Genomic DNA, 25,138 nt, shown 5'->3' with positions numbered 1-25,138 from the left:
GAACCTTCATGGCAAGGCCATTCTCCATCCCTACATCCTGGCAGAATATTTGCATTTCCTCTGATATGGATGTGTATGCATATTTTCTCCCCCCTCCCCCCAGATTAGCTGTTACTCTTTGGTTTCTCTCTCTTGTCTCCCACAAGCCTGACTTGGTGGGGGCTCTTAATGAAATGCCTTTTGGCAAATTGAATTTGAATTGCCAAGACCTAGCTTGAGGCTGTTGACTGAAATAATTCCCTGTTGCTTTTCTAGAGTTTCAGAATATTCACTTGAGATTTCTCTGAGTATCCAACTCCACTAGTTTTCCTTATTCCCTTGGAGGGTTTTTGCTACTTAAACTCCCTAAAGGAGGGAGGTCCTTAAAAGGAAGGCTATCCCTGAGCTAGTGAGTTTATCATCACCTGAGATCCCAACAGGGGGACTGGATAATCTCTAGTTAGAGAAAGCCATTCAGGTATAGACAGGTTGGATTGAAATGAGATTCTGTGGCTCTATGCCCTCCCCCTCCTGCTTGGAGATCTTTGCTCCTGTGGCTCCCTAGTCCTGGAATGCCCTCCCCCAGTCTCTGTCTCAACCTGCTGAAACCCTCCTCCCTTTTTCCGGCTCAGAAACTTTCTTTTCCAGAAGTACTTCTCTGGTTTCTCCCATGAAAGCTCTAGCAGGTATAGGGACAAGAGCTTGGAAGTTGGCAGGGGTCATGGAGCAGGCTTCAAGTTCTGACTACTCATTATTAGAAGTGTAACCTGGCTCAAATATCTTCCCTTCTTTAGCTTCTTTCCTCACCTCTCTGTTGGTCTCTTGGCAGCTGACCCTGCTCTCTGGGAGTTGGTGTTCTTCAGGGCAAGTCCAGTGAAGCCTGAAGAGGTTGGCCTGTAGCCAAGAGCCCTCCAGCAACTCTGGCCTGGAGGTTTTGGCCCATGGCTCTAGTCTAGAGTTTGACTCTGGGCAAATTCTCCAGATTGTCCTATGTACTTCCTACCTTTTGTGAAATGGTTTTGTGATTGGAACTTCTTTCCCCTATCCAAGAAATCAGAAATTCCCTGAGGGCAAGCTGTGGTTCTATGCATCTTTGTCAGTCCATCAGTCAATCAACACAGATTCAAGGCCTCCTCAGGGACCAGCTTAGCCTAAGACTTTGCCTGTTGAAGGTACTCCATTAGAGCTTAGAGGGAGAGAAGGGAGGGAGGAAGGAAGGAAGGAAGGAAGGAAGGAAGGAAGGAAGGAAGGAAGGATGGAAGGATGGAAGGAGGAAGGGAAGATGGAATCAAGGCCCATCAGAAGTGATCTCCCCCAAGTGGGGTTGGCAACTTGCTGATAAGTTAAAGGTTAAGTTAAAGTCGCCCACGTTTTGGGAAAGCTCCTCCTATGTTCAATCCATTGGGGCACCAGCTGTTTGGAGGATTCCCCCACAGAATCTTTTTGTGAAATCTGCTTCTGCTTAGGCGAGGCCCACGTGTCTAACCTGTGCCCCAGGACATCCCGCTTGCTTATTGTTGTACAGAAATACTTAATGAAAAGGATGTGTTCTGATAACAGATTTCCTTGTCAGAAACTTCATTCCCAGGGGCCAAGATGATATAGGCAGCAGTTACATGAAATGAAAACAAGGAGGGGGAGGGTGTGAAAATGTGAAAGTAGAATGCAATAGTAATGAGAATAGAATGAAATGTGCTGAGAACCAGAAACTGATGTCCCTGGGAGGTTTGGGGCTGGGAAGGGGTGGGAGAGGTGAGATGACTTAAGCTCAGGCAGGAAAGGCAGGGTCTGGAGGGAGAAGGCCTGCCCAGGAAACTAGGTATTATGGGGGGGTTGTTTCTCCCCAAGGGAACTGGACACAAAAAGGGGGCTTGAGGAGGCGGAAGACATGTGTGAGAGCCTGATAGCAGAGCCTTTCCTGTTTTTGTGGCAGGGAGGTGGGTCTAGGAATGCATAAGGTCCTGGATTAGTAAACTAATTGAAGGTGCCTTCCCCTTGACTTCTTCCATCCTAGCAATGAAGGTGGGCACACAGTAATGGAGTCATCTCAGACCATCTTAGCACTCACCTCATTGCTGTTTTCCTTTTCAATGGTTAATTGATGCTCTTTAAAAATAAATCATTGTCACTTCCTCGGTATCTCTGCCCACCATAGAAGTGTGGAATTGCCAAGACCTAGCTTAAGGCTGTTGACTGAGATACTTCTGCACTGGCCCATTACAAAGAGGTATAATGAGATAAAACCTTTTGCCATTGGTCAGCTCTAGAGATGTCTGTCTGGCCTAGTTGACATTTCTAGCCCACCAGCTCTTGGTCATGTGGCAGGAGCAACATTCCCCATCCATTAAGCTGCTGCATTTTCCAGAGCTTTGAAAGTTTTCAGTGTCATATTCCTTCACATTATTGCAGATGTTACATCACTCATCTTCCTGACCTTGTTCTTCTCATAATTTCTTTCTTTGTTCCCCAAGTGTCTGAATTCTTGATAATCACAGAACCTTCTGGGTTCCATTGTAATGTTCCATTGCCTACATATCCCCATTCCCTGATTAGTGAGTATTCGCTTTTCTTTCAGTTCTTTGCTAGGACTCCCTGTCTCTCTCTGCCTCTGTTTCTTCCCTTTCCTCTTTTTCTCCTCCCCTATATAGATTTGTATCTCTAAGAGCTTCTCATCTTTACTTGACCTTGGAGTTTTGCCAGAGCAGTGCTGCCCCCAGCTCAATTGAGTATGTTTCCAGAGTATTCTGAGCTTCACCAAGTGTCTCCCCAACGTGAGCAGTCTCTAAGCACTACTTCAGTTTGCTCAGCCCCAGAATTCTGGCTTCCACCCTTCTGAAACCAACCCCCAAGGGCACCATTGGCCTTCTCCTTACACAGATGAGCTGAATAACATGGAGTAGGGACATCTGGGTTTGAAATCTGGTTCCTTTCTCATCAGACCTAACTCTGAGACTATCCTTCAGAGCTGGTGTCTATGCACACCTGGATGCCCCACCTCACAGCCCATGACCCACTGAGATGAGAATATGTAGCTCTAAAAACTCCCTCTGTTGAAGAGTCACCTGTAGTGTTTGTTCTTAGGTTGTCATTGGCTTCCATACACACTGACCTTTCCTCAGGTCTCATTTTCCAGGAGGACATGCAGTACTGATCATGGATAGGTTAGTGACTGCCCTCCTCAATTTGCCCTCCTCAAATTTCTTTCCTTCTCTGCCCCATTCGTAAAATAAGCAAAAATGCAAAAGGCAGTAGATAAAGGGCTGGTCCCAGAGTCTGAAGGCATGAGCTATGACACTGACTAGTTGTAAGACCCTGGGCAAGATTTTTGTGATTCAGTTTTTCCTCACCTTTACTATAGAGATAATGCCAATAGTAATTGCCTTACTTTTTCCTCAGATAAGCCTGTCATGGACACTGACATGAGCAACTTTTACTTGACATCTTGGTGAAGGTATCAAAGAATCTAGCCATTCTTGGTCAGGGACAGGTTGAACTCAATGGCCTTCTGAGGCCAATACATAAATACCTGTTCTTTCTCCATTTCCTTTGATTCTTCTTCTAGATCCAAAGATTCAGAGCATAATAGAACTAGAAGGGACCTTAAAGAGGATCAAAATGCAACCTTCTCATTTGGCAGATGAAGAAACTGAAGCATAGAGATGGGGAGGAACTTGCCAAGGTCATACAACCTAGCTAATTAGTGACCAATCTGGGAATTGTCAAATGAAGTATAGGCCTTGCATGTCAAATAAGATGCGTTCCCTGGGGAACTCAACTGCTTTGAAGGTACTCAAAGTAACCAGCTATATTTACATTTCTTGTCCTCGACAAGTCAGCAAGTGACCTCTTAATTTAATCGCAACATCCGAGTTTGATTTTCCAAACCTCGCTTTTATAAAGCCTGCCTGCTTGGGAGCTTCTGGGCAGCGATCTTTTTCATTGTACACTTATTATTTTTATAGTACTTGTATTTGATGAGTACCTCCATTTGGGGACTGTGTTTCTACTAAGACTTTGCAGCTTTCAAGGTAGTTGTGGAAATCTAGTCCTTTTATCACTCCAAAGTGCTACCAGAGTTTGAATACTCGAGCCTTCATATGACTTTGTCTTTGAGTCATCTGAGCATTTTATAGTCTCCTAAGCTGTCCTTGTCACTATGATGGAGCGACATGGGCTAAATAATCTTGTCGTTAAGTGAACAGCTGGCCCCAATGGGTGACTTTAGAGGAGGGCTTTCTAAGTGGAATACTAGTGATTTAAAGCATTTTTATATGATTGTTGATACTTTCTTTTCTAAAAATTACTGGCAACCATTTCCCAATAGAGAAATGCTCAAAGGGGGCAGCTAGGTGGCGTATCAAAAGATACAAATAGGCAGTTTTCAAAGGAAGCAACCTAAGCCAACAACAATCATATAAAAATGTTCTAAATCACCAATAACTGGAGATGCAAATTAAGGCCTTTGAAGTTCTACTTCATGTCTATCAGACTGGCAAAGATAATAGAAGAAAGTGACAAATGATGGAGGGGCTGTGGGAAAACAGGTACACTAGTACACTGTTGGTGGAGATGTGAATTAGTCCAGCCATTCTGGAAAGCAGTTTGGAACTATGCCCACAAAAATGGCTAGAATGTGCCTATTCAGTTTTACCATTAGTAGATCTAAACCCCAAAGAAGTCAAAGACAGAGGACAAATAACCTTTGGGTACAAAAATAGTTACAGCAGCTCTTCTTGTGGTAGCCAAAAATTGGAAACTAAGCAGTTATCTTCCAGATGGGGAATAGCTAAACAAATTGTTGTGTATGAATGTAAAAGAATATTATTGTACCATAAGAAATGATGAAATAGAGCATCTCAGAAGAAACTAGAAAGACTATTATGAACAGATGCAAAGTAAAGTGAGCAGAATTAGGATAACAATTTCTAGGGTTATAAAAACATTATAGAGAAAATCAAGCTTGAAAGATTTTAAAACTGATCAATACCATTGTAAATCAGGAGTCCAAAAGAATGAAGATGAAACTGAGCCATTCACCTCCTGCTAGTGAGAGGGGGGTGGACCTAGCATGGAGAGAGAGAGGTGTGTCTAGTATGGAATTTGTAGATGTGTGCTGAGGGATTTAGTTTAGTTTAGTTAGTTGTTTTTAATTTCCTCAGTAGGCCAGGGGAGGATAGTGGGAGGGAGCGATTAATTGAAATACTTATTACTTGAAAAAAATAAAAGCAATAAAATTGTAGGTTTTTGTTTTTGCAAGGCAATGGGGTTAAGTGACTTGCCCAAGGCCACACAGCTAGGTAATTATTAAGTGTTTGAGGTCAAATTTGAACTCAGGTCCTCCTGACTCCAGGGCCTGTGCTCTATCTACTGTGCCACCCAGCTGCCCCAATAAAATTCTATAAAAAAGAAATGTCTCTTCATTTTCTTTGACCATTTATTTATCTCTTGTTCTTATATATTTGCATCAATTCCCTATATATCATATATTTTAGACCTAATCAGTGAAACTTGCCACAAAGATTCCCCCCATTAACACTATCCCTTCTAATTTTACCTTCATTGATTTTATTTGTACATAAAGCTTTTAAATATATATATATATATATAATTGTATATTTTATCAACTGTGGTTTTCTCTATTCCTTGCTTACATTAGAACTCTTCCCCATCCAGAGTTGTTTCTCTAATTTGTTTATGATGTGACCTTTTATATTTAGCTTTTGTGATATATGGTGTGAGATGTTGATCTAAACCTAATTTCTGCTGTTCTCCAGTTTTCTCAGCAGTTTTTGTGAAAAAATGAGTCAATTATTGGAACAAAGTAGCTGAGGTCTTTGACTTATTGACCCCTAGGCTACTGTATTAATCTTGTGTTCCTTCTGTATTCTACCAACCAGTTTTTCTATTTCTTTTCACCATACCAAATGATTTTCATAATTACTGCTTTGTAGTATGGCTTGAGATTTGATGCTGCCATATTCACTTCCTTTCCAATTGTTTTTTCATTATTTTTCTTGAGATTCTTGACTTTGTTCCTCCAGATGAATTTTGTTTTTATTTCCAAGCTCTATAGAGTAACCCTTTGGTAGTGCTAGATGCATGTAGTATTGTCATTTTTATTATAGTGATATAACCCAACAATAAGCAATTGATCACTCTCTAATATTTTCTAGTTGTATTTATGTAAATTCCATTGTGTCTTGATGGGTAAACTTTCCAGTGTTTTATATATAGTTATCATGAAAACAATGTTTTTTTTCCTTCTGGTTGGTTGGTAAAACACAAAAGGCTGATAATTTGGTATGGTTATATTTTACATCCTGCTACCTCATGGAAATTAATGTTTCAATTAATTTTTAGTTGAAGTTTTACAATTCTTAAAGTAGACCATTATATCATTTGCAAAATGCATTAATTTTATTTCCTCTGCCTAGGCTCATTCATTATATTTCTTTTTCTTGTTTTTTTTTTGTATAGCTAGCATATCTTTCACTGTGTCAAATAATAGCAATGATAATGGCATCTTTGCTCCACCCTAACCTTTTTTGGAAAGGCTTCTAGCATTTCTCCATTACAGATAATGTTGGCTCCTGGTTTAAAATCGATGCTATTTACCACATTAAGAAAAGTTCTGTTTATTCCTTTGTTTTTAACAGGAATATGTATTGTATTTGGTTAAAACTTTTTCTGTAGCTTTTTATTTAACTATATGGGGGGGGGGGGTTTGTTCTTGTAATTTTTATGGTCTATCATGTTTAGAGTTCCCCTAATATTGAACCAAGCCACCACTCCTGGGATCAGTCTGACTTGACCATTACCATATTACAAATCTTCTCAGGTATGTCATGGCTGAGATTCGGGTCCATCTCCTCTAGATTGGACTAGGGAACCCCCAAAGTCCCTTTTGTTTTTGAAAATCTGTCATTAGGAGAGAGCCAATGCTCTACTTCCATGGTTCCAGTTTAGATGACTTTCTTTGAACCTTCTCAAACTTGGATGTGCTCATCAATCAGTCAAGCATTTGTTATACACCTGTTTTGTGTAAGTTATCTTACTGGGTGCTAGGGATGAAAAGACAAACATGGAACCATCCCTGCCCTCCCTTGCAATTCTCAGCATTGCCATGGATATCCATTGCCAGCTATCTCTTCTAAAATCTTTTGGGCTGACTTCACCTTTTGTTCACTCATTCCCAACTGATATGCACTCCCTCAGTTTCCAGTTCTTTGCCACCAAAAAAAGAGCTGCTATAAATCTTTTCATACATATGGATCCTTTTCTTCTTTCTTTGATTGTTTCTGGATATAGGGTTGGGTATGTCACTTCTGCTCTCTGGGCTTTGGTTTCCCCATCTGTGAAATGAGGGGCTTAGAATAAATGAGATTTCAGATCATTTCCAGCCCTCAGTGTTAGATTCTTCTGTTTTATGAGAACTCTTGTTCTTCCTGCAGCTGATAAAAGTCAACTTGGCGTCATGGTTAGGGATTTGGCTGTGGAGTCAAAAGAGCTGGGTCCAGGCCTGCCACTGACCCTGTGAAATGTCAGTTCTCCTAGGTTCAACTTCTTCACCTGCAAAATGAGAGTACCACTGGTACTACAGATTGCCCTGGGCCCTTGCAAAGACATAAAGAGCCAAATAGTGTGGAAAACACTGTCTATAAAAGCACTATAAATGCCTAAGCTTCTTTTCTTAGAAATAAGCCCAGACTCTGAGCTGTGAAACCCCAAGTGCTAGGACAGGCCTGCTGTCTTCAAAGGACTCCTAAGGCCCAGCATTCCTGTGGAAGAGGGATTGGACTTTGATCTGCACAGTCTCAAGAGGGTAGTATTAGGAGGTGGGGAGAGAAGTTGCAAGGGGAACTGTAAGAAAACTATCCTGATAATTAGCAGCATCCTAAAGTAGGGTGCCCCCTTGGGAGATGGGGTAGGTTCCCCTCCATGAGATCACTTGACGTCTTGATATGAAGTAAAGTAGGTGAAGCAAGCTGTCTTCTGAGGAGGCTTAGGGACCGTCTAGTCCAACACTCTGGGCCTCAGATTCCTTTTCTGTGATCTGGGGACTTTCAAGCCCCTTCTATTGTTGTCTTGGTCTGTGGTTCTATGGTGGGCATGTTCGCCACTCCACATACTGGAGTATTCTCCTTCCTGTATTTACCATGGCTTTATTCCACTGTGGTCTGGGTGCTGACTCTTCAGTGGAATGGGAGCTCCTTGAGTTCAGGGACTGCTTTGGGTTTGGTCTTTGCCTCCCTAGCCCTTATATTGGGGCATAGGGTCACAGAGCTGAACCTGGGAGGGACCACAGATGCCTTTGACTTGAATAAATGCTTTTTGAATCATTGTAAAGCCTTGAGAGGAACTTTGGTTCCCCTCCAGTTTGGAAAGGCAGTGCCTCAGAGGGATGGGCAGGACAACAGAGAGTCTTTGCAGAATTGAATAAGATGACCGGGAGAGCTAACCCAGGAGGGAAGCATGGCAGCATAAGAGCCTGAGACTGAGCTTGGAAGACCCAGAAGGGATCCAGAAGCTTTTCTTTTCTAGCTACAAGCTATGGGGCAATCTTAGTTAGCAAGGTAGAAAATGGAACCAGTAGAAAAGTCTAGAGCAAGTGGGATAGAGTGGATTCCATGTTCCCTAGAAGGATGGATCTGGGCCCAGGGGTGAGAGTTCTGAGCAGTAAGGGCACACAGACTTGCTTTGAATTTCCCTTTTAGCCACCTTTTTTTAAAATAAAGGATTATCTTTAACAATTTTTGAAGATATAGCCTTTTCATGGTGTACATTTGCCAAGGTCAGGCCTTCCAAGTAGAGGGCAGATTGTTTCCAGGACTTGTGCCAGTCAGCTAGTCAGTCAAGCATTTAAGTGGCTACTTAGAACCACTAGGCACTGGGAATAAGATGGGGTGGGGGAAAAGGAGGGAGCAAGAAAAGTTGGAATGAAAATTAAACAAATGTTAAAAAGTTTTGTTTACATGTAATTGAGATAAAATAAAATTTAATAAATTAAATGGAAAAACTACAAAAGCCAGGCCCTCGCTCTCAAGGAGCTCCTGGTCTAATGGGGGAGACAACCTGCAGCCAATTACATTGCCTAGAAGATCTACTCTGGATAAAATGGAGCTAACCCATAGAGGATAGATCAGGAAAGATTTCCTGGAGTCGAGATTTTAGCCTAGGGACTTGAAGAAAGCCTAGGAAGAGATGGAAATGGAGATGAGGAGGGAGAACTTTCCTGGCTGGAGGACAGCCCAGGAAAATGCCCAGAGGCAAAGGAGTGCTTTGCCTAAGAAATAGCCAGGAGACCAGTATTGCCACTGTAGAGAGTAAGTGGGGTTGTGTAAGGTATAGGAAGCCTGGAAAGCTTGGGGGCTAGGGAATGGCATTCAGGAAGGTCCAGGAAAGTTAAACATGGGGTTTTCTATTTGATCCTGGGGTATTAGGGAGCCACTGAAGTTTAATGAATAGAGGGCCAGACTAGTACTTAAGGAAGATCACTTTGACAGCTGAATGAAGAATGGACTGGAGGTGGGGGAGACTAGAGGCAGGCAGACCCCTTCACTACTATTGCAATAGTCCTGGCCTGCACCAGAGTGAGGGATGGTTGTGTCAAGAGATAAGGAGGTATGTTCGAGAGATGTTATGAAGGCAAAATTGACAGAGCATGGCAACTGACTGGCTCTGGAGGGTGCTCGAGGGTGAGGAGAGAACCATAATGCATTTGGAGATGCAAGACTCCAGGTTAGGTAAGGAGATCTGAGAATCGGCTGCATAGAGATCATAGAGATCCTCAAGGGAGATCATGGAGAGATAAGAGGACCTAGGCTGGAGTTAGCTCTGTGGCTTAGGGAGCACAACCTGGATGAGGACCCAGCAGAGGATATCAAGAAGGATTGGTCAGAGAAGGACAGGAAGAACCAGGAGAAAGTTGGCTTGAAATCAAGTTTGCTTTCTCAGTGTCCTTGGGTCATTGAGTCAAGAGGCCAGGCCACAGTCTTGCTTAGGATTTGCCATATCTTGGAGGAAGAGGGCCTCTCTGGGTCCACTAGTGACCACTGCCAAACTGACCTAACCAAAGTATCAGACTGGCTGCTGTCATTTCCCAGCCTTTGCCTTGGGGACAGATGTGGTGGGGCTATTATCAATGGGGATTTCCTAAACATCTTCCATGTACCAGGCACTGTCTTATATCCTGGGAATATGAATTCATTTATGAAGTGCTTTGTGGGTGCCAGGTGCTAAGCTCTTGAGGTGGGGAGAGGGAGAGTAGGAAAGTTGTTCAGACAGAAGTACATAAAGTCTAGGTACAAAAACAACACCAGAATTTGATCAGAGGAGTTTGAGAAGGCACTGGCACCTTGGGGGATGTGGAAAGGAGGAATCCAAACCAACCACTGACTGACTAAATTCTCTAGAGACCTAAGGAGGAGGGCTCTGCCTGCCCTCAAGGAGCTTACATTGGTACCTCAGAGATATGTGGTCACTTCTTCCAGTGCCAATACCCATCCCATCTGTGTCTTGTGGTCTCCACAAATAGGTGCTGATCTGGAAGAAAACATGGTGGCCTTCTAGCCCAGTCCAGACCTGCAGTCCCTTCTTTGGTACCCCCCCCCCCAAGCCCAGCTCTCATTGTTCACCATCTTTGTATAACTTACAATTGGCTCTTCTTACCTCTGATTCTAGCCTCCTTGGAGGGATAGCCATTGTTGTGTCCCCTCCCACTCCTCCCACTCCCAGTATTCTCTTTTCCAATCTAAACATACCTTCATGAGATTCTCCTCATATGAAGTGGATGCAAGACCCTTTGCCATCTCTGACTGGCTACTGCCCCAGTTGAGGCCAGAGACTCCCCCCCCCATTGGCAGAGCCTTTGAGCAGCTGGGGTCACCCCCAGGCCCCTATGAAGATGATGCTGAAAACCCCTTCACAGGTACTGGGACAGAAAGTTTCCAAACAGAAATGACCAAATTAATTCAGTAGCCTCTTTTTTTTCTCTTGATTTCTTCAGTGATGTGTGACTTTGCTAATTAGGGCCAGCTGGCACCCAGATGGGACCAGGCCATCTTGGTGCTTTGTCTCATCACTGGAAAAAGTTGATTGAAGGAGAACACTTTTCCCCCATCCCAAGGGTGCCATCTCTCCTTGCTGCTGCTGCTGCTGCTGCTGCTGCTGCTGCTGCTGCTGCTGCTGCTGCTGCTGCTGCTGCTGCTGCTGCTGCTGCTGCTGCTGCTGCTGCTGCTGCTGCTGCTGCTGCTGTTGTGCTCCTCCCAGGACACGCCTAACTAGAACAAGACTTCCTCACTCCAAAGCTCTAGGCTTTGACTTTTCCAGGTGATCTTGTCCAACCCTGTCATTTTACCCAAAGAAGGGGCAGCTGGGTGGTTCAGTGGATAGAGGACCCACCCTGGAGTCAGGAGTACCTGAGTTCAAATCTGACCCCAGACACTTCATAATGACCTAGCTGTATGGCCTTGGGCAAGCCACTTAACCCCATTTGCCTTGCAAAACCCTAAAAACTAAGCATTTTACCCAAAGAAGTTGAAGCAGAATGGAGATTTCTCCCACACTGATTCAATTTGGCTTAGTTCACCAGGCATGGATGAAGTACCTACTGTGTGCTGGGTGCTGAAGCTGCAGAAGTAAGAACATTATACCTTGGGATTTGATCATTTTTCTATCCCAGCTTGCATTCTGTCGATGGTGGCACAGAAAGAACAGTGAATCAGTAGGGAACTTAGAGAATCTTCTCGGTGACTCCAGGTGACCTTTGCACTAAGCTACACTGCAGCACTACTGCTACTGGCGTTTGTCCCTGGAGACCAAAGAGTGAGGGAAAGGACCCAGATAGACACAGATGCCCAGAGTGGCTTGTTTTGAAAATGTCAAAGAACTAGAAACAGAGGGAGTGCCTATCAATTGAAGAATGGCTGAACCAAACTTTTGTGCTGAAAGAAATGAAAGGGGAGCTTTCAGAGAACTGGGAAGACTTGTATCAACTGATTCACCGGCAAGTGAGTAGAAGCAGGAGAACAAGTTATACAGGCAAAAAAGTAACTCTGAATGATGTGAGGACACTGTTCAGGGTAGTTACCAACAATGATCCCAGGGAATTGATGAAAGAGGAGTCTCAAGATGCAGAATGAGATGGATATTTTCAGAAACAGCCATTGTAAGAGTTTGAGACTACAGATACATGCTACCTACCTCATGACAGAGAGGCGATGGACTCCAGGTGCAGAATGAGACATATATATTTAGCCAATGTTGAAATTTGTTTTGTTCAAGTATGCATATTCATTACATGAGTTTTATTAAGAAAAACAAACAAGTTTTGTTTTTCTTTTCAATTGACTGTGATATAGGAAGAAGAAAAACTAAATTTTGTTCATTGAAAAGTTAAAAAATACTATGAAGTCTGGTCCTATATGTGTATGTCCATTTATTATTATATATATATATGTGACTATACCTATGTAGTTTAAATATAATAGGATTTCTAGAGCTATAATAGGATTTCCATTCCTAAAATAACTGAGTTGGCTCTTGATAACTTCATGCTTTCTTTGAAGGTTTCCACTCCAGTCTACCCTGCCTCCTGACTCTTCCCTTCCACCACTGGATCCAAAGAGAGTTCAGTGTGCACAGGCCTTTATACCACAGAGACAAAATCAAATGCACTCTGCTCTAGAGCTCACTCTATGGGAGCTGGGGGTGGGAGGGGCGGAGGACATGTTTGTGCCTCATTGTTTGCCTATTGTCTCCTTCAGGTTGTAAGAGAACTTGAGAGTAAGGAGTGACTTTTTCCTTTCTTTATATCCTTGGGACTTATTTAGCACAGCACCTACTACATGCCAGAGTTTAAGAAATACTTGCCGACAGATCTGTGGAAAGAACCAGAGCTGTGTGGCCAGAGAAGAGAAGGTTCAGGGCTAGGGCCAGAATCCCTGACTGCAGTCAGGCAGAAAGGGAATTGCCTAACCCTGTTCTGCTTTCCTGACAAAGTCATCCCCAAATTGTGGGGTGGCTTTCCTGGTAGGCAGTGAACTTCCCAGAGGGACATAAAAGACAATTCCTATTTTAGGGCTCTGCCAACTTGGCAAGTCTCTATGAAGCAGGCAGGTTTGATTGAGATGAGCAGACTGTCTCCCTAGGAACTGAAAACTCTTTTTGTCTTCTTTTACATTGAATTTTAAGCATTTCAATCTCTTGTCACTGGCAATGCCCCCCACCCTTTGCCTTTTCTCTCAACCTTCAGGAAGACAAAATCCTTTTGATTTCTTTCCTCCATGATAGAGATGCTGGGAAAACCCAAGTGGAAGAGCTCACATGGAGCTGCTGTTAGACAGCTGGCCACCATCTGGGTCCAAAGCAACACATCTGGCTGCACTGGAGGACTTGTACAGGCTGATGGTGATTAGTGCTCTTGAAACATGTTGTCCAACAGCATTTGCTGCTTGTCTGACATGGGGCTGTGGACAAGTTGAAGGGGCCTCAGCAGGCTAGCTAGAGGAATGGCCTTCTCGGCCATTAGAATAGTCCTCCGTCCGCCCCCCCACCCCGACCCCATGGAATGGATCAACAGCCAGGTAGTGAACTGTTCACAGTTACAAAATGGCCCCTTGGAAAGCTATCAGACAAGGGATTTGACTAGGTGACCTCTTAGGCTCCTTTCTTTTGAGTCTCTGATTACCTGATGAGAAGCAGCACAGGAGGCTGGATTTGGTCAGGAAGACCTGGGTTCACATTCTGACTTTGATACTTTACTAGCTTTGTGATCATGGGTTAGTCACCGTGCTTTAGTTTCCTCCTTTATTGGGATCTTTTACTACGCTTGTCAGCTGCCATGCTCACCATTCTTTCTGATTGTGATATCCAACAGAGGTCTTCTCTGATGGTTCAGAGACAACTGACTCAGGAATTACTCCTACACCAATAATGAGACTTTCTCCTGGCTGGTTTGCTCTTCACACCATTATCTGATACTTCTTGAAGAAGGTGTCTGTGATCCAGGGATGGGAGGTGTCAGCAGTTACAAATACCTGGCCTTTCTCATTTCTTCTTTGCTCTCATTTTTTTTAAAAAGATTATTAGTCTGTGCTTGACATACACTGTCAAATATGAACATTTCCACACACGAAGAACAGCAAAAGGATATTATTGGAAATCTTAGATTTCTATTACATATAGTTTTGTCTCATGTTTTCCCATATGTTCCTCCTCATTTTCCTTTTCCCCCAAATCTTGGCATTGAAGTCTCCAAATATCAGAGTGTATGTTTATTTAATTTGAAGACTCTTTCAGATTCTTTAGAGAATTTCTATCCCTTCATCCTCAATCCCCAGTATTGGCACATAAGCTACAATGATTTCCATGCCAGTCTTTTTTGCAAATCCTCCTTGATAGCATGGCAGGATGAGATGTCCCATGACACAGTGTTTCTGTTTGTCTTTGGGCCTCTACAAGGCCAGCCAGTGAACTCTATCTCTATTTAGGTGGATATGATTCATCTCCTTCAGTGATCTATCCCGTCATTGGTCATTGGACAAGAATCTCACATTAAGAGCATCGATATTCAAGTTTGAGTTTATTGAGTCTCCAAAGCTGTAAAATTCTTAGCACTCTCTGACTCTCCCTCCCATCACTGCCACTTTCATAGAAAAGTGAAAATGAACTGAGTGATTAATTGTTGCAATGTATTTGATCTACAGATGGAACTGGAAAGCATGGTGACACCGGAGACTTTGTCACCCTTCTTCTGTCACATAGGGGCATTCTCCCTTCTATATCAGCTATTATGATGAGAACAATTTCTCAGAAATATTTTTCCAGGTCTTAGCAAAGTCATTCACTTACTTGTTTTTGTCCTAGCTTCTTTTTAAAGCTGGACTCATTTCCCTCCCCCTCCCCATCCCTCTTATTCAATTTTGTCTTGATTTCCCTTTTTATGTTTGGCTAATTCTAATATCAGACCACTTATTGTTCATAAGCCCCTAAAAACCTGTCTTTTCATCAGGGGTTTTTAGCTCCAATGACTCCACCTTCCTTGAAGTGTGAAGGGGTGGCAGGGGTTGGGGCTACATTTTTTTGCTCACTCACTGAGTCACTCTGGAGAGGGGACTTCATCTATTAGCCCCCAGCTTGCTGATCCCTCCTCCTTCCCCTACTAGTTTCCTCTTATTTCTTCCTGCCTTTGTTTTCTTAATGCTACATTTTCCCCATTTCCTTTTACTAATGATAAAAAGAATAAAAAGTTGATTTAGAGGTGAGGAATTTCAAACTGACCTTTTGAAACTTTTTTCCTTTTCTTTTTTTCTATATTTTCTTTATTTTCCTAACTACATTCAACAGTAGTCTTCAACAATCATTTTTGCAAGGTTTTGAGTTTCACATTTTTCTACCTCCCTTCCCTCCCCCCCTCTCCCTGACAGAAAGCAACCTAATATAGGCTCTACATGTATAACCATGTTAACATAGATCCAGATTAATCTTGTTGTAAAAGAAGAATCGGATCAAAATGAGAAACAAAGCATTAGAGAGAGAGAGAAACATAATATATAAGACAACTTTTAAGAATTGAGGATAATAAGCTTTGGTCTGCATTTCAACTCCACGGTTCCCTCTCTGGATATGGATGGCATTTTCCATCACAAGTCTTTTAGAATTATTAGTCTTTGATGATTGTACTGTTTGAAATTTTTTTTTTTTACAAAAAATACTTCTGGTTTCCCACTCTGGTTTAATGTTTCATAGGTTCATCAAGTTTGAAGGGATCCTAGTATTGATTTAGTCATATAGGTCAATTACAAATAAAGAGACTTGGGTCTGGAAAGGTTAAGTGATTTACTCACCCAGCTGGTAGGTAAAGAAAGGAAGTCCAATCTAGGCCCTAGGACTCCCACCCCAGTCAGTCATCTTTCCATCCTTGACACTAGTTCTTTTGAAGTCAAAAAGATTCCTGATTTTCCCCACATTTATGACAATACCCGCTTCTCTGAGATATAGATTTTTTTATCTTTTGGAAGGTTCCCAGTGGTGGTCAGCATAATCTGTGGAGCCCCCTCCTCCCCCAGCCCCAGCTCTGTGCAGCTGCTGGTTGAGGCCATGATTCATGGGGTAAGATGTGATCATAACTGCCAATCAAGGCCCAAGGAACAGAAATATGAGAACTGGAAAAAGTAGCCTTAGCATCTTGAACCCTTGCAGCCACATATGCCTGCTCTTGAAAGGCCAAAAAGGAAGAAACAAGTATATGAATAAAATACACAAAATGTGATGTCCAGTCAGAGTCATCAAAACCAAAAATTGTAGAGCTTCTAGGGCCTTTGAACATAAACTATCAGAGCTGGGAAGGGACCCTTCAACAAAGGATATCAGGACTTGGATGAACCTTAGAATGTAGTGAAAGAGTTAGAAAGAACTTAGGATCATAGATTGAGAACTGGAAAGCATATTTGAGAGAATCAAGTCCAACCCATATATCTTGCATCCATCTTCATCTCCATCCCCATCTTCCAGATCATCAACTAAGGCTGCAGGGGTGACACATGGCAGAATTCCAACTGAGGTTCTCTGATTCCCTCTCCCTGGTGTGACATGGAGTCAGTTCTCTCCATAGTATCCCTGCCAGCTGGGCAACCAGCTTCTGCTTGAAGATCTCTGTGAAGGGGAGTTCACTCCTTCCCTCCCTAGACACTTGTTCTTGCTTGGACAGCTCAGACAGCTCAGATTTAGGGAAGGTTCCCTTTTTTTCATCTAGATTGCTATCTACTTGATCATAGAGTCAAATAAGCTTATTTTGCATGTGAAGAAAATAAGACTCAAGAGAAGACCCTACATCTAGTCACCACCAAATGGATGGCCCTAATGGAGATGCAGTGTTGGCATTCCAGGCTGTTGCCATGTTATTTGCCACAGAATAAGCACAGTTTAGGTAGCTTGGTAAGTGTTGGTCAAATAGAAGAAGAATGTCCCTGAATCTTGGCAGAGCCTCCTTCTGCATGTGCAAAAGCCTCTAGGGAAGGGTGGGGTTTCAGGCTACATATTTTGAGGTCACATTAGCAAAAGTATGTTCTTTTTGCATAGCTTTCCAAATGCACTCTCTCTAATAGACACTACTCTCCTAATGTTGTCATTGGAAATCTGCCATCTTTTAGCTTTAGCGAGCTCTGGATAATGTGTCTGCCACACCTCGTCAGCCAACTGGGAGAATAGATAGAGTCTAGACAAGAGCCTGAAGGTGGATCATGCTCAGAGCGAGTTCCTTCTTGTCTTTGGGTCTTCATTCCCTCATCTGGAAGTTGAAGGAGTAGGAGTTTCTGGTCTTGAAGTCTCCTTCCAGTATGTGCATTCTCTGCTTTTGGGGCCTTTCCATTTCTAGGAGTTCTAAGCCAGTTCTCTCTCCCCCTGTCTCAGGCACCCCCCAACCCTTCTTGTTCAGCTTGTCTTCTCTATTCCTTATGCCCCTTCTCTGTCTGTTTCCATTCTCTTGGGTGAGACCTGGGGTGCTCTGGAACACTCTTCATGCTTAATAGCTACAATGGATAGAGCACTTGAAGGTATGCAAAACAATGAACACAAAACTCCTCTCTTATTCTGTTAGTTTGTATTACTTTGTTTCTCAGGTGCGTTGCCCTTTTTTAAAAAGTCAATACTTTTATATACACCTGTTCCCACCTGATTGAACACTCCCTTATAAGAAAAGAAAAGAATTGAGTAAAACTATCCAAGCCTTGGAATGTGTCTGTCAATGCCTTCCCTCTTGTCAAGGGGAAGGAGGTGGGCTTTGTCCCCCACTCCCATCCCATCATCCAGTCCTGGAACACTCCAACACAGTTGGGCTCTGGAGACCAGGTGGCACTGTTCCTGGGGGGTGGGCACTGTCGGCTGTTCAGTCTCCTCTCCTCAGGCAGTTGGGGATTTTGTTTTCCCTGCAGTTGCTTGGCCTATCTTGTTCTCTTCATTCCCACTGTACCTTTCATTTGTTTCACAGAGAGTCTGGCCCAGCTCAGTTCAAGTCAGCAGGCGATCTCTGAGTGGTGTCGACTGTGTGAAGGGTACTCTGGGAAGGCAGACAAAGACAAGATAAACCTAGCCTCTGCCCTCAAAGACATTTCTAGTTTAACAGGAGAGCTAGAAGCAGGTAGGAAAAATGGACTGTCATGAAGAATAGCAAGTGCTGCTGAGTTCTGAAGAGAGGCATAAAAACAATGGGATGGGTTGCCTCCAGAAGGGGATAGGTAGCTCCTCTCCTGCTAGCAAAGCCAGTGCGGAGCTAGGAGATGTCTATATCTGCCGAGGCCTGATGCGAGGCCTGATGTGAAGCACAGTGACTATTGGAAATGGGCTCTGCCATCTTAAAGAAAGTAATCATGCCGTGAGAACAAAATGGCAGGCACAATGAACAGCCTCAAACAGATGCTTGATCAAGATATGAAAGGGATCCCTGGGAGCATCTCATCCAAACTCTTCTTCCTATAGATGGAGAAACTACAGTGACGTGTGTAAAATCATCCAGGTAGGAAGTAGCAAAGTGAAATTCAAAGCACAGGTTCTGTCTCTTTGCCCTGGCTCCTGCTGCTTCCTGCCTTATCCTGAACCTAGGTCCCGTCCTGTCCCTAGTCTTCTCAGATCCACACATGTGGAGACCTGGGAGTCAGGACACAGGGGGTTTGGTCTCTCCTTACTGGGTATAGTGCTTGGTAGCCTGTTGCATAGGTGTCTGACACTGAGAAGAACTCTTTGCCTTTGTGGCCTGTGAGTCCCCATGGAGGCTGGTTCTCCCCAGACAGCTGCTGCTTTGGCCTCTCTTGGCAGAGACCTTCCATCCTCCCAGGAACTGGCTCCCACTTTATTACAGGAGAGGGAAAAAAAAGATTCAGGCAGCCAACTTGTCATAAGTCTGTGGCCTATGCCACACCCTGTTTCTGTACATGCTTTCCTGGGACAGATGTTTGTCTAGAATGCCTCACATCTGTTTTTACATTTCCAAAGTTCCACAAACACTTTTCTTTTTTTCCCTATGGGAAAAAGTGGAGAAACTTGGAAGCTGTTGTAATGCTGGCCTGGATGCCCTTCCTCCCCAGCCCCCTGAGACCAAGCAAGTCTACTGTGGCTCATTGTTACCCAAAGTGACCTCAGGGAGACCCTGTCCTCTCTGGTTTTCTCCCAGAATCTGGAATAAAAGACTCAATGAGTTGGGAAAAAAGGAAATGATGGAAAGGAAAAGAAGGAATTATCACCAGTTGGTAACTTCATAAACTTGACCCTTCCTGGAGCTTATAAAATCCAACAGAGAAGGCACAGTGTATTCAACTACATCTCCTCCTCTCTTAGAAGCTCAAGGTTTAGCCTCAAGCACATTCATTTCCTAGGAGAATTCCAGCTCAAAAACAATGAAAGAGGAAGAAACATTTTCAGCTAAGCATCCTTGATAGGCCTGAGTGTGCCTAAGTCTACGACAAGTACTGTGTATCCGGCACTGTTGGCACTGAGTCCAGTGAAGAATAAATGAAAAAAGAGGCTGAGCTGCTTCCGGACAGATGAAGAGATGAGAAATGGAATGTTGCTGTGAATTGAATCAGAGACATAGTCTAGGAAAAGCTAGATAGATGGAAATTGCCTCGAGGAAGATTTGGACTCAGTTGAAGGGACCACTTCCTCTCAATGAGAGTTGTCTAAAAGTGTTACCCAATGGGACCATTAGAAGGGATTTGAGCAGCTGGTGACCTCCCTCCCCTCCCCCCATCACATCCCTACCTCTCAAAGCAGCCCATTCTCCTTGGGGTTAGCTGTTAGTGTTAGGAAGTTGCCCAAATTGGCTCTTTACAGCTTGTTTTAGGTTTTTTTCCCCCTCATGAACTTTATGTTTCTCTCCAAATTGGGAAGGTAGCAAATTTGCTATCCCAGAAGTCTTTAAAGCAGGGACTCAAGGACCTCTTGTCAGTGGTGGTTTTAGGATGGTTTCTTCTTGACTGTGAGTTGGCAATTCTATGGACAGCTCTCCCAGTATCCCCTCTGGCCCCCAGTTGTCTTCAAAAACACAAACTCAGAGATGAACTCCAGTTGTCCCCCAAATTAGTAGAAACTCAAATAGACAAACTCTCTTTGGTTTTCAACATTGTTCTGTACCAGTGTAGATTATGCATGAGGAGGGGAGGGGGTTTTGTCCAGGCAAGGGAAGGAGCAAAATGGCCAGTCTTAGGAGGCCCTCAGGCTCCCAGCTTCCACACTGCTTTTCTTCCTCTGTATTCCCAAGTATTCCCAACCCCTCTATCTCCAGTCTCCCAGCTCATCCCTCTCCACTGTCCACCCACCTGAAATGCAGGCCTCCCTCCACCAAGCAGCACTTACCTAGCACCTCTGAGCAGAAAAGCTGGCAGCCTTTCAGGGAAGTTTGCATTTAGCTGAGTGGAAGTCTGGCACTTCAACTCCAGCTTCTGTACACTTTGCTCCATCCAGCAGATTGTACGAGTCAGTACCACTTTCTTTTGCCATAATAGCCTTCCATGAACACAAGTTCCTCAGCTGTTCCTGGGTGAAGTGGCCTCCACTTTGCTTGCAGTCCTTTGTTATCCAACCAGGCTGCTGCTAGGAAGGATTTCCTTCTTGGGCTCATATGCACAGCAGTGGTAGTCCTCAGTCAAAGTGTACAAACAACTTAGGGACTTTCCTTGCACAATTCCAAATTGTTTTCCTCATCAGTTTCAATTCCGAGCCCCATCAGCACCCTCTTACTGCACCAATCTTCCCCCAAGTTGAATTTCCTTTTAGAAAGAGCCCAAAACAAGTTGTAGAAAGTAGAATGAGATTCCAAAGGAAAACAAATCATGACAATACTCTTCTCTGGACTCTTGACAGACTACTGCTACAAGTAAGCACTGGGAAATTAAAGTGGACCCATCTCCCAAGAATTTAGCTGTCAAAATTATCCCTTGTCTTGGCATGCTCTCATACTGTTGGTGGAACTATAGATTGATCCATCAATTCTGGAAAGCAACTCAGAATTGTTCTAAGAAAGTGACTGAAATGTCAATGACTTCTGACCCAGAAAATTCATTGTCAGGCTTAGACCTCAAGGAAGTCCAGGATACCAAGAGAAACTCTATACATGCCAAAATATTTCATCAGTCACTTTTTGAAGGAGCAAAATATTGGAAACAAAGTAGGTAGCCATCAGTTAGGGAATGGATGACTAAGCAAGTCGTGGACTTTCCAGGTCATGGAGTAATCCTGTGCTATAGATAACAAACCCAATGTCTAAAGAGAACTACTGACTTGACGCATCTTGAACTGATATAGTCAGATATCACCAGAAAGCAACACAAAAACAATCCCACTGTGGCTACAATCAAATGATGGGGGATGAGAATAGTCAAGGTTGACCCCAAAGAAGCAAGATGGGCAAGGAGATGCTGCCCAGTGAGGGACTATGAGCATACAATGTCGTATGATACCATATCCAACACAGTAGATGTGCTGGTTAGTTTTGGTAAACTGATTTTTTGACTTTTTAAATAGACTTTACTAAAAGAATATATATCTAGGAGGGGAAGGGCTACATTGAAAAGAGTAGGTGATGGAAAAATAAAAGATAGCAATTGAAAATAGAATTTCCTGTCTCAAGGATGAAGACTAATGAGTATAGTCTAAGTTTCTATTTTCTTAGCCTTCTAGGGCTTACAATAATTGTCCAAATAGCATCTCTTTTCTCCATCAGAGCTATTAGAATGTAAGACTTTTATTATCTGAGCCCAATTCTATCATGTGAAATGTAAGATTTATATCATATAAACATAATTTAATTTGTTGATAATCAAGGTGGGAATTCTTATTTAAAACTTTGCCTTAATAAGTCATTTCAGTAAAGACTTCTTAAAGAGCCTACTCTGTGCTGGGCACAGGTGATAGAGATGAAACCAAAAAAGGAGACAGGAATAATGCCTTGATGAGATTCCATTCTATTGTAGGAAATGGCATGTATTCAGAGAAGGCTTTTTGGAAGAGGTGGCCCTGAAGCTGAACCCTGAAGGAAACAGAGAGGAGGGAGCCCATTGTGCCCATAAAGCAAATAACTTATCACATGTCAAGAAGGAGGAAATGGAGCATCCATTTCAAAGACAGTTTAGTAGTGGACTTTGACTATGACCTGCAGTTGGAAAGGGGAGTTGTTGGAAATAGGGATGGAAGGAAGAGTTGGAAACCCGATTAATAAGGACCTTTAACACCAAGCTGAGGATTGACCATTTGATCATAAAGCAGAGGGAGCAATTCAGATTTAGGGGCAGAAGGAAGAGCATTGTTAGGGAGAGGATTGGGTTTCTGTGTGGACGACAGAGATGAGAGAGGCTAATTGGGAGGCTATTCAAATACTGAGATTACTTGATGTGGGTGGCTTCTGCAGAAAGGAGAAAATGAAGAGTTGTTAGAGTTGAATCCTGAACTGGAGAGGAAGTCAGAGCAAGGGAAGAATAATATAGGTTTTAGCTAGTGTCCCAATAAAAATAGGGAAGTCTAAAGGAGACATGGCTTTAGGGAGATGTTCCTTCCTTTCCTGGAGTTCAGTCCTTAGTTTCCAGTCTTCCCCTCAAGCTCAAGCCCTGCTTTCATACTTTGAGATTTAAATTCATTTTCCATTTCCCTTGACCTCTACTTCCAATGAGGTCCATCTTCATACCACTTTAGCTTTTCCTTCTAGAATACTCTAGAGCATCTTAGTGTGTCTAACCTGCAGCATGTGGATTGCGTGTGACCCTCAAAGCCCATTCATATGGACATTATTGCATTTTGTTATTATATTCATTTACCAATGGGTTACCAATATGGCTTACATTGTAGTAATAAATAAATATTAATTCTATATGCAGCCCTTGACAAGTTTTTGTTGAGCAATGTGGCCCTGAAGAGCTAAAAAATAAGACATCCACGCTCTAGAGAGATCCTGGTGAGGTAATAAAAAGGCCCAAGGTTCAAATCCTATTCGATGAGTATCTGTGCAGCTTTGGGCAAGTGACTTTACCTTTTTGAATCTCAGTTTCCTCTTCTGTAAAATTACGGGCTTGGATTAGCTTACCCTTCCAACTTTATGAACTTCACAGAGGAAGGAAGGAACTGATCCCATAGAGATGAAGTGTCTTGCTCCAAGTGTTAGATATTGCATTGAATTAAAGAAACAATGACATAAGACAAAGGGTGAGGACAAAAACATGAAAATGAAGCCTCACTGAGTCCAACATGGCTCTCATAGGCCCTGCTAGGTGACCACACAGACACAGAGCTGTCTGCCTCTCTACCCCTCGATGAATTAGATTCACTAAAAACTTCATTTGCTCAGGAGGAAACTTAGGTTGAATGTGCACAGATGAGACCACTCTCATGTGGAGGGAGTTCAAAGATCCTAGGGCAGGCAGCACTCATTTCTCATAATTTTTTAAAGGCTTGGTCCCAAGAGAACAACAATGATGTAAAGCTTAGGGAATTTTGCCTTTGATTCTAAATCCTTTCTGCTCCCAATGTTAAATAGATTTAAGTCTTTGAACATTCTAGCAACACTTAAGCAGCATCTTAAATATTTGAAGAGTAGAGGACTGGTGGTATCCCAATGGCTCCTATGCATGTTGAACCCATTGTTTCTTCACCCTTCCTCCTCCCCCCAGCTTTTCTTCTGGCTCCCATGTTCTTCTTGCCCTTCCTTTTGGCCCATTCAGATGACACTCATTCCTCAAAGGCCAATTCAAGGTCTACTGCCTGGAGAAAGTCTTCTCTGACCATTCTCATCCCTCTCCCCCACCCCCACCCCAGTGCTCTTTCCTGCTGCTGCTGAGCTTATCCCTCATTGCTACTCACATTATTTGACTCTCACTTTAGATTTTGGGAGATAAGGCACAACAGGAGAAAGGATCTGTAGTCTACACATATATCTCACTAATTTTTATCCTTTCACTGATAGTAAAATGCATACTTACCACATAGATAGTGCTCAAAAATGTTTGCTGAATGCATGAATGTTTGGATGTTTGATGTCCCAGTTTGATTCAATAGATATTGAGTGACTACCATATGCAGTGTTGAAAATATCTAGGTAATAGTGCATTGGAAGGTCATCCTCATCTACAGGGCATCTGCCCTGGATCTTCACCATAATGGTGGATAGTACCTCTAGCAAGCAGACATCTCCCTATTTTAGCCTCCCCTGATTACTCCCTCTGTGATCAGAAGTTCATTGACCAGGAGCGTTCCTGTTGTTGGGCAGCTAGGTGGCACTGCAATGGATAGAGTGCTGGGCCTGGAGTCAGGAAGATTCAAATTTGGCCTGGGATACTTACTAACTATGTAACCCTGAATAAGTCACTTCACCCTATTTGCCTCAGTTTCCTCATCTGTAAAATGAGCTGGAGAAGGAATGGCAAACCACTCTAGAATCTTGGCCAGAAAAATCCCAAATGGGGTCATTTATAATTGGATAGGACTGAAAATGACTTAGCAGTAACATTCCTATTGTTGCATATGCCAAGGAGTCCTAAATGATCTCTGTATAACTGCATGATACCTTATAAAGTATCCTGTAAGGTAGCATTTCATTCTGCTGTGTCAAGTGCTTTTCATAATTTACAACCAATTAGCATGGGTCTAATATTCTATAGATTCTTCAGTTAATTGGAAGATGGCAGAGATGTGGCCCAATGCAGAATGTTGTTTGCAAAAGCCTGTTTATTCTGGCCTCAGACACCTATAAATTGCATAACCTTGGTTATCAGTTCATCTCTGTTTGCCTCAATTTCCTCACATGTAAATGGAAACAGTCTACCTCTCAGGGTTGTTGTGAGAATCTAGTAAAATCATATTCTTAAAACATTCTGTTCTCTACTGTAGCTCTCATCAATCTTGATTCATGTAGAGAGCACTCTAATAGTTTGTACCGAGGGAGAGTAGGAATGTATTGGTGTTCTCTTGGTCAAGTTGTTCCAGTATTAATAAGGTATCTTTTCTTCCACTTGATACCTTCCATTTACTCCTCCTCCTCCTCACTTTAAGATTTGCAAAGCACTTTATGCATGTTATCTCATTTGAGCCTCACTACAACCCTGGGAAGTAGGTGCTTTTATTATCTTCATCTTGGAGATGAAGAAACTGAGGCTGAAAGGTCATATGACTTGTCCAGGCTCAC

General features: G+C 43.0%; 1 protein-coding gene and 1 long non-coding RNA gene across 2 annotated transcripts in view; both read left to right on the top strand.

Annotated features, from left to right (window-relative positions):
- Positions 1 to 25,138, top strand: part of EDA (ectodysplasin A) — a 193,180-nt gene that overhangs the window by 70,560 nt on the left and 97,482 nt on the right. The gene's annotated exons all lie outside the window — the stretch shown is intronic.
- LOC141500846 (uncharacterized) overlaps positions 1 to 25,138 on the top strand; it is a 41,268-nt gene extending 16,130 nt beyond the window's left edge. Inside the window, exon 3 of the long non-coding RNA XR_012472053.1 lies at positions 1 to 25,138. This exon is cut by the window's left edge and continues 5,293 nt beyond it. This is a non-coding gene — a long non-coding RNA (uncharacterized LOC141500846).

Source organism: Macrotis lagotis, chromosome X (assembly GCF_037893015.1).
Source record: "Macrotis lagotis isolate mMagLag1 chromosome X, bilby.v1.9.chrom.fasta, whole genome shotgun sequence".
Lineage (NCBI taxonomy): Eukaryota > Metazoa > Chordata > Mammalia > Peramelemorphia > Peramelidae > Macrotis > Macrotis lagotis.
The sequence above is the reverse complement of the archived record's forward strand: the minus strand, read 5'-3'. Positions and strand labels throughout refer to the sequence as shown.